Consider the following 14,831-nt stretch of genomic DNA (forward strand, 5'->3'; position numbering starts at 1 on the left):
GCCTCATAAGGAGAAGATCGAATTTCTCAGGACAAAGGGAATCTGCTTTGCATGTCTAAACAGAGGACACATGAGCAAGTTGTGTAGGAATCGCCTGACTTGTCGCTCTTGTCAGCTCAAACACCCAACTCTCCTGCACATAAATAGAACAGACAACCCCAGGAAGGAAGAGAGCACCACCACAGTTACAGCTAAAGGTGAGGACGTTTCCAGCGCCCTGGTCTCACTGCAGGCTTGCGGGCTTACTGGGGCCGGAGGAAAGGAATGTGCTCTAGCCATTCTGCCTATCCAGGTTAAGATGGCTAAAGGAAGCAAAGTAATCAGAACATATGCGTTCCTGGATCATGGAAGCTCTGCTACCTTCTGTACCGAGAGCCTGATGAGGAGCTGGACGCCAGAGGCCAGAAAACAGAGATACTGCTCAGGACAATGGGCCAGGAACGGCCTGTGAGCAGCTACAGATTGGATGGGCTGGAAGTGAGTGATTTGGAAAGCAATAACTTCTTTGCTCTCCCTGAAGTGTACACACAGCTCGCTATACCAGTCTCACAAGAAAACATACCAACACAAGAGGGTCTAAAAGAATGGCCTTATCTGAAAGACGTACCTCTGACTACTATTGAGGAGGAAGTTGGACTGTTGATTGGGATTAATGCTGTCAAAGCCATGGAGCCATGGGAAATAATTAACAGCAAGGGAAACGGGCCCTATGCAGTGAGAACCTGTCTCGGATGGGTGGTTAATGGTCCCCTGAGCGGCAGCCTGCCCATTGACAAGCAGGGTCGACCACGTACAACATCAAACCGAGTCACCATAGCAAACCTGGAAGAACTTCTCATCAAACAGTACAATCAAGACTTCCCAGAGCGAGGCTACGATGAGAAGGCCGAGCCGTCTGTAGAGGACAAGCAATTCCTGGACATTGCAGCTAAGTCCATCACATTGAAGGATGGTCACTACCAACTACGATTGCCATTTCGCAAAGAGGACGTGAATCTGCCAAATAATAGAAGGATGGCAGAGCAGCGAGCCACGAACCTCATTAAAAGATTCAGGAGGGACGAGGCATACTTTGCTGATTACAAAAGGTTCATGAGTGACATCTTGGATAAGGGGCACGCCGAGCGGGTGCCAGAAGGACAGCTGCACAGAGAAGATGGAAAGGTGTGGTACATACCTCACCACGGTGTGTACCACAAGATAAAAAGGAAAATGCGTGTGGTATTCGACTGCACTGCATTATTCCAAGGGACATCTCTCAATAATGAGTTGCTACAAGGTCCCGATCTCACAAACACATTACTGGGTGTCATCCTTAGATTCCGCCAGGAACCAGTAGCCGTCATGGCTGACATTGAAGGCATGTTCCATCAAGTCCAAGTAACGGAGCAAGATGTTGATTTCCTGCGCTTCTTGTGGTGGCCCAACAATGACTTCGGCCAGCCATTAGCTGAATACAGGATGACGGTCCATCTATTCGGAGCGGTCTCGTCCCCCAGCTGTGCCAACTATGCACTCAAGAGAACAGCGGACGACAATGAGGGTAAGGCTAGTGATGATGTCCTTCGCACCATCCGTCGGAACTTTTACGTTGACGACTGCCTCAAGTCGGTTCCGGTTGACAAGCAAGCCATCTCCGTAACTCAAGATCTCAGAGCCGTCTGTTCTACTGGTGGGTTCAGACTTACGAAGTGGATCAGTAACAGCCGTGCTGTTCTGTCTGCTATTCCAGACGAAGATAAAGCCAAGGAAGTGAAGGAGCTCGATCTCGACAGAGAAGAACTACCGGTGGAACGAGCTCTCGGAATCCAGTGGCATGTGGAAACCGACACCTTCTCCTTCAAGACTGCTACAAAGCAACAACCCTTAACCAGGAGGGGTATTCTGTCAGTGACAAATTCTGTTTACGACCCCATGGGATTCCTCGCCCCACTGGTTCTCCCAGCGAAGAGGATCATGCAAGATCTTTGCAAAATGAATTGTGGATGGGATGACAAGATCCCAGAGGCCCACGCTCGGTCATGGCAGAGATGGTTGGAGGATCTAGGCAAGCTGTCAAACCTCCACATCAGCCGTTGCCTTAAACCCAGTAACTTTGGAAAACCACACACTGCACAACTACATCACTACAGTGATGCCAGCGAACACGGGTATGGTACAGCTAGCTACCTGCGACTGACCAACCTCAAAGGTGACGTCCATATTGTCTTTGTCATGGGCAAAGCACGGGTAGCCCCACTGAAGCAGATGACCATACCCAGAATGGAACTGGCGGCAGCAGTGGTCGCAGTCCGCATTGATAAAATGCTGAAAGAGTAACTGGAAGTGGAACTTCTGGAATCTGTCTTTTGGACGGATAGTACGTCTGTCCTCAAGTACATCAACAACACAACCAGTCGATTCCAGACATACGTTGCAAACCGGATTTCGACCATCCGAGAACTGTCTGACCGATCACAGTGGCGCTATGTAAATACAGCAGTCAACCCTGCAGACGACGCGTCACGAGGCCTGACCATGGATTCCTTTCTCAAATCCAGTCGATGGTTGAATGGCCCAGACTTCTTACAGAGGCCTGAGAAAGACTGGCCAAAGTCCCCAGAGGAGCTGCCTGCCCTCTGTGAGGACGATCCAGAAGTTAAGAAGAGCACTATCACGTTCAGTACAGCCGTGATGGATCATGACAGTGATCCCATTGCCAAGCTTATCAAGCACTTCTCATCATGGGATAAGTTAAAGAAGGCTACAGCATGGATCTTGAAGTTCAAAGAAACACTTCAGAATCTAAGCCTCAAAAGAAAGGAGCTGCAGGCTGCAACCTGCACAAAGAATCCAGACCAGAAACGACAAGACCATCTGGATGACCAGATGAACAAAACAAGAGCTCAGCTAGGAGCTCAGAGTCTCTCAATTGAAGATCTTGCGCATGCTGAGGAGACACTTGTTTGCTACGTACAGCGGCAGCATTTCCAGGATGAAATATCTGCGCTGAAGAAAGAGAATACTGTAAATAGAAAGGAGCACCATTTACAGACTGGACCCAATGCTACTGAACGGCGTGCTGAGAGTTGGAGGGAGGGTCAGTAGAATGGCGATGCCAGAGGAATCCAAGCATCCAGCTATCCTTCCTAAAGCCAGCCATTTGTCTCATCTTCTACTGAGCCATATACACATGGTTGTAGGCCATTCTGGAAGAAACCACATGCTCTCAAGGCTTTGCCAGAAGTACTGGATAATGCGAGCCAACTCTGCTGCCAGGAAGATCGTCAATGACTGCGTTCTGTGTCGACGATTTAATGCCACAGTGAAAGAGCAGAAGATGGCCGACCTACCAAGGAATCGCATTTCTCCAGACTTGCCAGCATTCACGCATGTGGGAACAGATTATTTCGGGCCTATAGAGGTGAAGAGAGGGAGGAGTCTGTTAAAAAGGTACGGCGTACTCTTTACGTGCCTGGTGAGCCGTGCCGTTCATCTCGAAATGGCATACTCCTTGGATACTGACTCCTGCATATCAGCACTGCAGCGGTTCATCTGCAGAAGAGGTCAAGTTAAAGAGATGGTATCAGACAACGGAACCAATTTTGTCGGAGCTGAGCGGGAGTTGCGAGAGGCACTTTCCAACCTGGACCACAGCAAGATCCAACATGCACTGCTCGACGAGGGAATCCAGTGGACATTCAATCCACCCACTGGCTCCCACCACGGAGGCGTTTGGGAGCGACTAATACGGTCTATAAAGAAAGTGCTGTACTCAGTACTCCGCCAGCAGACCATGGATGACGAGAGTCTCCAAACCGCCCTATGTGAAACTGAGGCCATTCTCAACGACCGTCCTATTACCACCGTCTCAGATGACTAACGATCTTGAGGCTCTGACCCCGAACCATCTACTGCAGTTGAAAGGAAAACCCATTCTACCACCTGATTTGTTTACAAAGGATGATTCGTACTGCAGAAGGAGATGGCGGCAGGTCCAGTACATGGCCGACCTCTTCTGGAGGCGATGGAAAAAGGAGTACATCCCTCTGCTTCAAGAACCAAGTAAGGAAGAACTTAGCCCCAGGGGACGTTGTCCTCATTGTGGATGAGTCATCACCAAGAAATTCCTGGCTCATGGGCAAGGTGGAAGAGACAATGCCTGACAGCAGAGGGCATGTACGCAAGGTAAAGGTCAAGACCAAGTACAATATCCTAGAAAGGCCCATCAGCAAACTATGCTTGCTGAAAGAAGCAGATTGACTGACATTGACTAGCCCCTGCTGACTTCTTCACGCGCTTGTTTGTTTTTTCCTTTTCGAGGGCAATGCCCGAACCTTTGTTACACTGATGGATTATACCTTTTTATGGATTATACCTTTTTTGTGGATTATACCTTTTTTGTGGATTATACGCTTTTTCGTGGAACATACCCCCTTTTTGGGATATTTCTATTCCTACATGAACTATATAAAGACATGTTCAGGCTCCTGTTAACATATTTGCATAGAATAATTGTCCCTTTTTAGGATAATGGACAATTAGAGGCCGGGTTGGTAGGAGCCGTTCTTGAGTTATTTAATCTTTGAGTTTGTATCATGCAATTATTTGAATTATGAAAATGCTTTATGGATTACGAAATATGAAAACGAAAACTGATAATTTGATTGACAAGTCATGATATTATTTACACTGATCATCTTATTGTAACTATTCTTATGATTTGAAACTATGTGCACTTTCCCTTTAAAGAGACCTACCTGAGCTATCCACCTGTGTAGTTTACCTTGATAAGGGGTGGTGGCTTGCGTGGGAGACGTGGACCGGGAAGGCAAACAGTTTTTGTACCGCACGCACAGACGTACTGCACGCAACGCACGCATGTATTAGATATACGAGTTTCGTTTGTTTTGCTTATTAGAAATAAATGATTGATTCATTGTGACAGCCAAAGGATGGATCAGAATCTTTATTATGTGCGCGTAGACTAAAGCTATCCCCGGAGTGGAAGTGGCAAATACGAAAGACAAAATTGTTTGTAAATAGCCACTATAGAGGCCTATTGTTTTGACAGTTTAGTCATGGTATTGCTCACATGTCATACGTCATGTAGGCTGGCGCACATCTGTAAAAAAAAAAAAAAAAAAAAAAAAGGGAAAGAAGATGATTTTTTTACCTGTTGCGTAAATCCAAGAGATGGATGTCATTAAAGAAAAAGGTGAATATGGCTGTAGATAGTTCTGTTTAGAATATGACTGTAGATAGTTCTGTTTAGAATATGACTGTAGACACTTCTGTTTAGAATGACTGTAGATCGTTTTGTTTAGAATATGACTGTAGATAGTTCTGTTTAGAATATGACTGTAGATAGTTTTGTTTAGAATATTTCTGTTTAGAATATGACTGTGTAGATAGTTCTGTTTAAAATATGACTGTAGATAGTTCTGTTTAGAATATGACTGTAGATAGTTTTGTTTAGAATAGTTCTGTTTAGAAACTGACTAGAATATGACTGTAGACAGTTCTGTTTAAAATATAATTCTAGACAGTTCTGTTCTGTTTCCATCAGCAAAGGATGTTAATTTGCTGCCGGCCTTTTTCATTCAACAAGCCACGTTCATTGGCAAGGATCCCAGTGAATAGCATATTGTAATATATCTCCAGACATAACATGAAAGATTATTCTTACTGTGTTGTTTGTTTGCTGTGATTACATAGTATAGACAACTTTAGAGGCAACACAGCCACTTTGTTGTCAGAGAGTGTGTTTTACCGCCCGGCCCTTGGCTATAATGCAACAACCGAGGCAGCATGTCGTCCGTGTGTCATCATTTCAGCCACATGCAGCTTGTGCTCATTGACTTTTCAGCCATAAATTGTTAGAATGCCTTTTGTTTGTGTTTGTCATTTTCCGAGTCTGTCTGGAATAAGACGGAGAGGTGATTCAGTTCCAATAGCAGTAGTTCTTTAGTAGTTCTGTGTCTGCGAGAAACGCTGGTGATGTGAAATAAAAATCTAGTCCCGGTTGAACACTGGAGTGTTTACCTCGCGCGGTGCGGTTCGTTTGGGTTGGTGTAAACATAGTGATCAAACTCACACAACCACACCTCGGTCACAGCAAGCAACAGCAATGTTATACGTGTGTGTGTGTGTGTGTGTGTGTGTGTGTGTGTGTGTGTGTGTGTGTGTGTGTGTGTGTGTGTGTGTGTGTGTGTGTGTGTGTGTGTGTGTGTGTGTGTGTGTGTGTGTGTGTGTGTGTGTGTGTGTGTGTGTGTGTGTGTGTGTGTGTGTGTGTGTGTGTGTGTGCATACATATGTGTGTACATGTGTGTTTTTGTGTGTGTGTGTGTGTATGGGTGTGCACATTATGTCATGTTGCTGCATGAAGATACTTATTGTAGCAGTTCATTTCACACAAACAGCTTGCCTCACTAGATATAGGTTATAGATTGGATGCTTTTATACGTGATGACTAGGTCACCCTTATCGCACACTGACTTGCAAAATCAACCGGCACCTTCTTCAAATCCCTACATATACAGTATAGTTACTGTTCTGAAGGTCCAGATTAACACTGAAAGTCTGCGTTTATTATTTTGTATAACTTGTATATTGTTTATATATATATAAGATATATATCTTTACGCCATCTGTTTGCATAATAGTATTATTCGCTCGCCTCATTGGGTCCCACCCTTGACGTTGTAGGCGCCAGAGACGAGCCCCCCAGACATGGTTCTAGACATGTTCAGACACGTTCAGACTTGCCCAGAGCAAGCGCATTGATTCGGTACAGGTAAATCGGCTGAGCCCTATATGGATCAGTTTGAGTATATATATTGTAGATGGTGCAAGCAGCCGCGCAGCAGTAACATAACAGGAGAAGTAGCAGAGCGAGAGCGTGATACGTCCTGTACAGTTGTACACAGACCTACAAGCAGTGTATCGTTACAGAGAGCTAATGGCTACTTAGATACGACTATAATATTGTAGAGCCATTATTGGCGCAGTATAGTGACTTGTGTAAGCGAAGTAACGTGGAGAAACGTATAGTTAAACCCAGCGGCGTTTGGATATAACTACTCATTGGAGACCGTCTGCGGGTTAGCTTCCAGTACAAACGAAGCTAGCTAGCTACCATCTATGCCAACGGGCCTTTGGATTAATAGCTATTAACCCTGCCATCGGGCGCTAGGATTACAAGGACCGGTTCCGTACGAGACCCCTTTTCTTCCAGCGACGACAGGATTATCCGACCGGTCTACAGTTCCTCCGGAGCTTGGAGCTCCAGAGGGAAACCATCGTCTCCAGCTACCATTTGCTTTTCCCAGTATCGCCTCGTTTCTTCTCACTCCCTGCAGAGCTCCGGTCGAGTATCCGTAACCTAGGAACTATTCATTACCGCTGACTTTGATACCCTGACATTCTATTATTAAAGGCGAACCGTGATAATTAATATGTATGTTGCTATGACTATTAAAATACTGTAAACTTGGTATCCTTGTCCCCACGCAGTCAATTGAGTGTCCGCCATTTTGTCTAACTATACTGTCTGGCTATTAATATTCTTTAGTAGTGGTTTAATCTAAACAATCTTTAATACAGTCCGGGTTGTGTAGCCCCTTAGCTACAATTGGTCCTTCGACGGGTTGTGTAGCCCCTTAGCTACAATTGGTCCTTCGAGCCGGAGGGTATCAGTAATAATAATCATATTAGTAATAATATGGCCAGCGGCGGACACTCTCCAATCGGCTCTCCCCCATTAGAGCGCCCTAGGCGCCAGCGTCAGCCCCCTCCCCACTTGGAGAACTACGCTGTAGATCTACCTCCTAGCTTATCTACGAGGACGTTAAGCAAGGATATCATTAGTAGCTTAAGTATGCCCAACCTTATCGACCTGTCAACCCCACCGGTAGAGACCCAAGCTAGTTTAAGTGAAACTGACTTAGCTCACGGGGGGGGACAAGCGGGACATGACTTGACTATGCCCATAGAACACCGCGCCCCCGAGATGGACCTCGGAGCGCAAGAAGGTAAAGAACGCGCCCCCGAGATGGACCTCGGAGCGCAAGAAGGTAAAGAATGCGCCCCCGAGATGGACCTCGGAGCGCACCAGAGTAAAGAGCACCGCGCCCCCGAGATGGACCTCGGAGCGCGGGAGAAGACAAAGTACAGCGCCCCCAAGATGGACCTCGGAGCGCGTATGGAGACCAGGTCACCGCCAAGCCCTGCCAACTCCAAATCACCATCATCAGCGTCATCCCCAAGCGAGGCCGACCAGAGGCTAGCGCAAGTCCTGATCGCCACGCTAACCGCTTCAGCGGAAAGAGACCGCCTCCAGGGTGAGCGTGACCGCCTCCAGGCGCAACAAGAGAGTGAGCGTGAACATTCCAGAGTGGAAGAGAGATGCCTCCAGGCACAACGAGAGAGTGAACGCGAACATCTCAGACTGGAAGAGAGTCGCCTCCAGGCTGACGCCACGATGACCATCAGACTGGAAGAGAGGCGCCTCCAGGCTGAAGAAAACATGGAGCGAGACCGCGCCAATGCACAGCGTGAGGCGGAGCGAGACCGTCTACAAGCACAAATGATGGAGCAAGCGCTCCAGAGGGTGACTCCCCACTCTTCCACCCGGAGCTCCCGGAGATCATCACGACACGGATCGAGGGCACCTTCCCCTCCCCGACAAAGCTACACGGGACCCCGCCTAGGGGAAGAACCTGCTTACGTTGCCGAGCAGATAGCCGAGCGACTACAAAGCCTAACGGAGGACGAGGGAGGACAGAAAGCCCACCCGCACGACCCCATCTCAGACCAGGAGGAACAGTGCAGCCCCGGTCTCAGCCCCGACACGCTGCGTTATGAACCCCCAACCCGTCCCAGTGGGGAGTTCGAGCAACAGACAGCACCGAGGAATAGTGCCTGGGGGCCCAGCCTCTGGTTCCCGCCCAGCACGAACCAACGACCCCACGTACGGGGAGACTCGCCAAGGAGTCCTCTCCCCCCACGTGTGTCAGTGTCACAGCCATCCATGGCATCCTACATTGGGACACCCACATTCCCAGACTTCACAAGAGAAGACCGAGCGCAGTATACCGAGCTGCGTATGTGCCTAGAGACAATTATGTCCGGAGTACAGGACGAGTCATACAAGTATGCCATCCTCCTTAAGCACCTCAAGGTAACTAGAGCGCACAACATAGCGCTGGCATACTCCAATTCACAAACTCCCTATTCTGATGCCCTGGTTGCCCTCGACGCATGTTACGGACGTACATGGGACTATGTCATTCAGGAGATACGTGAGATTGAACGTCTCCCCCCAGCTAAAGACAACCGAGCCCTGGACGACCTATCCGTCAAAGTACAATCCCTGGTAGGGATGCTCGGGTCCCAACGAGAGAAGGGGATGTACGAGTTGTACGCCAACTCCAACGTGGAGCGTATATTGGAGAAGCTCCCCCCATTCCGCCAAGAACGTTTTCGGCGGCAACGAAACCACCGTGACCCCAATGGCCCAGAACAATCACTCCTGGACCTTGCTGACTTCCTAGCCAGGGAGGTTAGCAGCCTAAGAATTGACACCTTTGCATGGGGTGGCTCGAACATTAAAGAGGGACCGAGAAGGTTTAAGGGGAGACACTGCAGGTGAATAGGCAAATGTACTTTTTTTGTTGATTTTGAGATTTTGTTATATTTTGCTTCCTAAACATGTCTTCTATGAAACTAGTGACAATAAAACGTCAATAACACAAATTTTTATTTTAGTTTATTTTACTTCATGTTGCCTTATTGCATCCATACATTTGCACATATTTAATGGGGAAGTGCCTCATTTGCATATATAAACATAAAATTCTGAAAACTTGCAATATATTTTTTCTTAGTTTATATGTACATAACAAACTGGGAAAGTTTCATAGTGATATCTATTCAAATATGTTTTGCCTATTAGGGGGTACTACACTGTACTACACTGTTTGTAGCCTGTGTGTAGTTCTGTTCAGTTCAATAACATCATTATTATTATTATTATTATTATTATTATTCAGTTATCAGGCATGTGTTTAGGTTGTCTATTACTAATGGTTTGATTATGTATTGTGTTTGTAAATATCTGTTTCAAAAAAAAAAGTATGGCATTTTACAATACAGAACTTTGAAGGTGTTTTCCCAAAAATGAGTTTTAAGAGTTTTTCCTCATACTCTGAGCCAGAAATCTCCACTTCAGTAACACTCACATACACCAAACCTTCCAGTTCTATTCATATCTATGTTCTGAAGGTATTTACAGAAGGGTTTGTTGATATCGCATTCATACCCTGATTTATATCACATTTTATTCCTAAAAACATGGCGAAATATGGAATTTTACCATAAAAATTTACTGAATGGAGTATTTTCTGATTTATGGAGTGATAAAAAGAGATATCCAAAATCCCCTCTGTAATAACCTTTGGCTCTAATATGTCAACAAAATGAAACTATAATTTTGAAAATGGCTTTATCCAATGTTCAGATTTCTGTCCTGGAATTAAATGCAAATTATTGCATATTTAAGTAGATCATGCCTAATTTGCATATTTAAACATACAATTTCAGAAAACTTGTAATACAAAAAAGTCTTGTCTTAATATAAGTAATCAACTGGGGAAGTTTCATTGTGATATCTATTAGTTAAATTTGTTACCCTATTCACCTGTAGTGTCTCGCCTTAAAGACCAAAGCAGGCCCATCACAGTGATGCACCAGGCCGAGTCGGTGTCATGACAGACGAGTCACAACCCCCCCGCCAAGGGAAAATGGAAGATCGCATGTCAATACTGCGACAATGAACACTGGCTGTCACAGTGCGACGCATTCAAGAAACTGACCACCGACGACGTAAGTCAGTGGATTAAAGCTAACCGCCGCTGCTTCCGCTGCGCGCGCGGCCACATGGCAGCAGAATGCCGCCTTAAGAAGAAGTGTGGCAAGTGTGACGGCGCTCACCTCGAAGCACTGCACGAGAGCAACAAGCGAAAACCCGCCCCACAAAGCAGCTCGAGAGCAGAAGTACTCTACATCGACCCCGCAAAGAGTGGGAGCTCCAGGGTGCTCCTCAAGGTGGTACGAGTACTCCTCAGTCACGGGGACAAGGTACTCGACACCTACGCCGTCCTCGACGACGGGTCGGAGAAGACCCTCCTCCTCGCCTCCGCCGCGACCCAGTTGGACTTGCGGGGTCCAGAGGAGACCATGACCATCCGTACCATTCGTCGAGACTTAAAGACAATCAAAGGTGAAAACGTCTCGTTCACCATTGCAGCGATCGATCAGCCCGAGAAGCGGTACAGCATCAACAAGGCGTTCACAAGCTACGACATAGGTTTGTCACGCTACGATTACCCCATCCCACAGCTGAGGGAGAAGTACGAACACCTACGCCGACTGCCCATACCGCTCATCAACGGCGCTACACCGACCCTACTCATAGGCTCCGACCACACGGACCTTATTGTCCCAACTGATGCGGTCCACATCGGACCCAGAGGATGCCCAGCCGTGGTTAAGACCCGACTGGGATGGACGCTCCAGGGCCCTCTCTCCGGGCCTTCCAACCGACCAACGTCCACACGCTGCCTTTACACCAAGGTGAGCGACCCAGACAATACCCTCGTACAGCACGTTGAGAGGCTATGGACACTAGACTCACTGCCATTCAAGAACGAACGCAAGATGGTTCGGTCCAAAGAGGACAAGTATGCCATAGCTCTACTCGAGCAGAAGACGACGAGGGTCGAGGTCGACGGAGTGCTAAGATACGCGACCCCACTCTTGAGGCGGGAAGGGATGCCCACTCTGCACTTGCCGAAGGGAGCGACACACCACTACCTACAGAGCACTGAGCGGCGCCTCGCCAAAGACCCCCCCCAAGCAACGATATATCGCACAGAGATCGAGAAGCTGATCACGGCCGGCCACATAAAGAAAATCGATGACCACGAGGCAGAAAGGACGACAGAGTCATGGTACGTGCCCCACCACAAGGTCACCCACAACGGAAAGAACCGCATCGTGTTCAATTGCAGTTATCAGATTGGACAGCAGAATCTGAATAACCTACTCCTGCCCGGCCCGACACTCGGACCCTCCCTCCTCGGCGTACTGATACGCTTTCGTCAGGACAAAGTGGCCATCAGCGGCGACATCAAGGGAATGTTCCTACAAGTCCGACTGATGGAGGAAGACAAGCCTCTACTGAGGTTTCTGTGGAGAGAGAGGCTCGACGACGAACAACCCTCGATATACCAATGGGAGGTACTCCCATTCGGCACCACCTGCAGCCCGTGCTGCGCCACGTTCGCGTTACAGAAGCACGTGGCCGAAGACCCCGGAGCTGACGATGATGTCCGACACAGCGTGGACAACTGCCTACAGAGCGTATCCACGCCAGAAGAAGCAGAGAGCATCCTACTGAAGCTACGAGCTTCATTAGCCAAAGGTGGATTTGACCTCCGACAATGGGCCAGCAGCGACCCTCAATTTCTCAGACACACACCCCTGAGGACGGATCAGGAGACGTCCACGACTAGACTGACCACTCGGCGGAGTGTGTACCGAACACTCGCCAGCCAGTACGACCCAATGGGATGTATCCTCCCCTACACCACTCGGGCGAAGATGCTGGTGAGAGAACTGTGGGACAAGGAGCAGGGCTGGGACGACCCCATACCCGAGCACCTGGCTACCACATGGAGAGAATGGGAGGATGAACTTGTCTTACTCCGCAAGGTGACCATCCAGCGGAGTTACTTCCCCCCTACAGTGCGGCTGGAGACGTGTCAGATAGACCTGCACGTCTTCAGCGACGCCTCTGAAGTGGCGTACGGATCAATGGCCTACCTGAGAGCCCGAGAAGAGGGAGGAGAAGTCCACGTAGCCTTCGTCCTGGCCCGCTTGAGGATAGCTCCCCGCAAGCAGCAGTCGATCCTGCGACTAGAGCTCTGCGCAGCTCTGGTAGGCGTGCAACTCGCAAAAATTATACAAAGTGAACTCACCATACCGGTGCGTGAGATCATCCTATGGTCAGACTCCATGACCGTGCTCACCTGGATCCAGTCCGCCTCCTGTCGGTACAAAGTTTTCGTCGGAGTCCGAGTAACCGAAATCCAAGACCTGGTAGGAGCGGCATGTTGGAGATATGTTGACACCAAGCAGAACCCGGCGGATGTCATCACACGGGGGATGTCCCTAGCCGACCTCACACGTCCTAACCCATACAGTGATGGTCCAGAGTTCCTCAAGCTCCCGGAGGAGAAGTGGCCTATCCCCACACCACGGGAGGCGAACCAAGATGAGTCAGAAATAAAGAAGTCTATGTTCTGTGGACTGAGTCAAGCCCCGGCTCCAACGGACCCGGACCTAGACGACTGTCTAACCCTTGAGAGTGCTCAGAAAAGGACATTCCTATGGCACCACCCGGAACTTCCCCCCACCACAGACCTTGACGCATCGGCCTACGAGGAAGCAGAACTTCTTCTACTAAAGAGAGCACAAAGAGACTCCTTCCCAGAAGAAATAGATTGTCTGAGAGGGGAAAAGCCAGTCCCCTCAGACAGTCGACTCCTCACCTTAGCCCCAGAGCTCGACGCCCAGCACCTCATCAGGGTGGGTGGTCGATTGAGACGGGCCCCGGACTTGGCCGAAGATGTTAAGCATCCCATCGTCCTAAACAGCCGACACAAGATAACAGATCTGATCATCCAGAAGTACGACAAGGTGGTGTGCCACGCGGGGGCCGAGCGAGTCTTTGCGGAGATCCGACGGCGCTTCTGGATACTCCAAGGGAGAGAAGCTGTACGTCGATTCCAACGGACTTGCCTGACCTGTCGCAAGTGGAGGGCACAGCCTAGTATTCCGACGATGGCCGACCTGCCTCCCTGCCGCCTCCGACTCGGCGAGCGGGCCTTCCACTCCACGGGCGTGGACTGCTTCGGCCCATTCAACGTCAAGAAAGGAAGAGGAACAGAGAAGAGATGGGGCATCGTGTACAAGTGCATGACCACCCGAGCACATTGAGCTCCTCCAGACCATGAGTACAGACTCGTTCCTCATGTCATTCCAGAGGTTCCAAGCAAGGAGAGGGACCCCATCAGTGCTATTGTCCGACCAAGGGACAAATTTCCGAGGAGGAGACACGGAACTGAGAGAGAGCTTCCTGACTATGGGTGAAGAACTCAAGATCCGCCTCGCTCCTGCTCAGGTCACCTTCCAGTTCAACCCCCCGAACGCCCCCCATTTCGGGGGAACGTGGGAGAGAGAGGTCCGATCCATAAAGACTGCTATGTACACCGTACTTGGGGCCCAGACCGTGGGCGATGAAGTCCTGGCTACGGTCCTCACAGAGATTGAGGGAGTTCTGAACTCCAAGCCCCTCGGCTACGTTTCAAGCTATGTAGCTGACATCGACCCCATCACCCCAAACTACCTCTTGATGGTGCGGCTGGACCCTGCCCTTCCTCAGACGGTGTACAGACAGAACGAGATGAACGGCCGGAGGATGTGGAGACACAGCCAAGTACTGGCCGACCAGTTTTGGGCCCGCTTCCTCCTACACTATCTACCATCCCTTCAAGCCCGTCAGAAGTGGGTTAAAGACAGGGACAACCTGACAGTGGGTACCGTCGTGATGATAATAGACCAGTCACTACCCCGAGCTACGTGGCCGGCCGGCCGTGTGAGCAAAGTGATTAACGGTTCCGATGGGAAGGTCAGAGCGGCAGAAGTCATCGTCCAAGGGCGGACCTACACCAGACCAGTAGCCAAGTTGATAGAGCTGCCTGCGTTCCCTGACCCCCCTGATGACGACGA

The sequence above is a fragment of the Notolepis coatsorum genome (genome assembly GCF_963971535.1).
Source record: "Notolepis coatsorum genome assembly, chromosome: 4".
In the NCBI taxonomy this organism is placed as follows: domain Eukaryota; kingdom Metazoa; phylum Chordata; class Actinopteri; order Aulopiformes; family Paralepididae; genus Notolepis; species Notolepis coatsorum.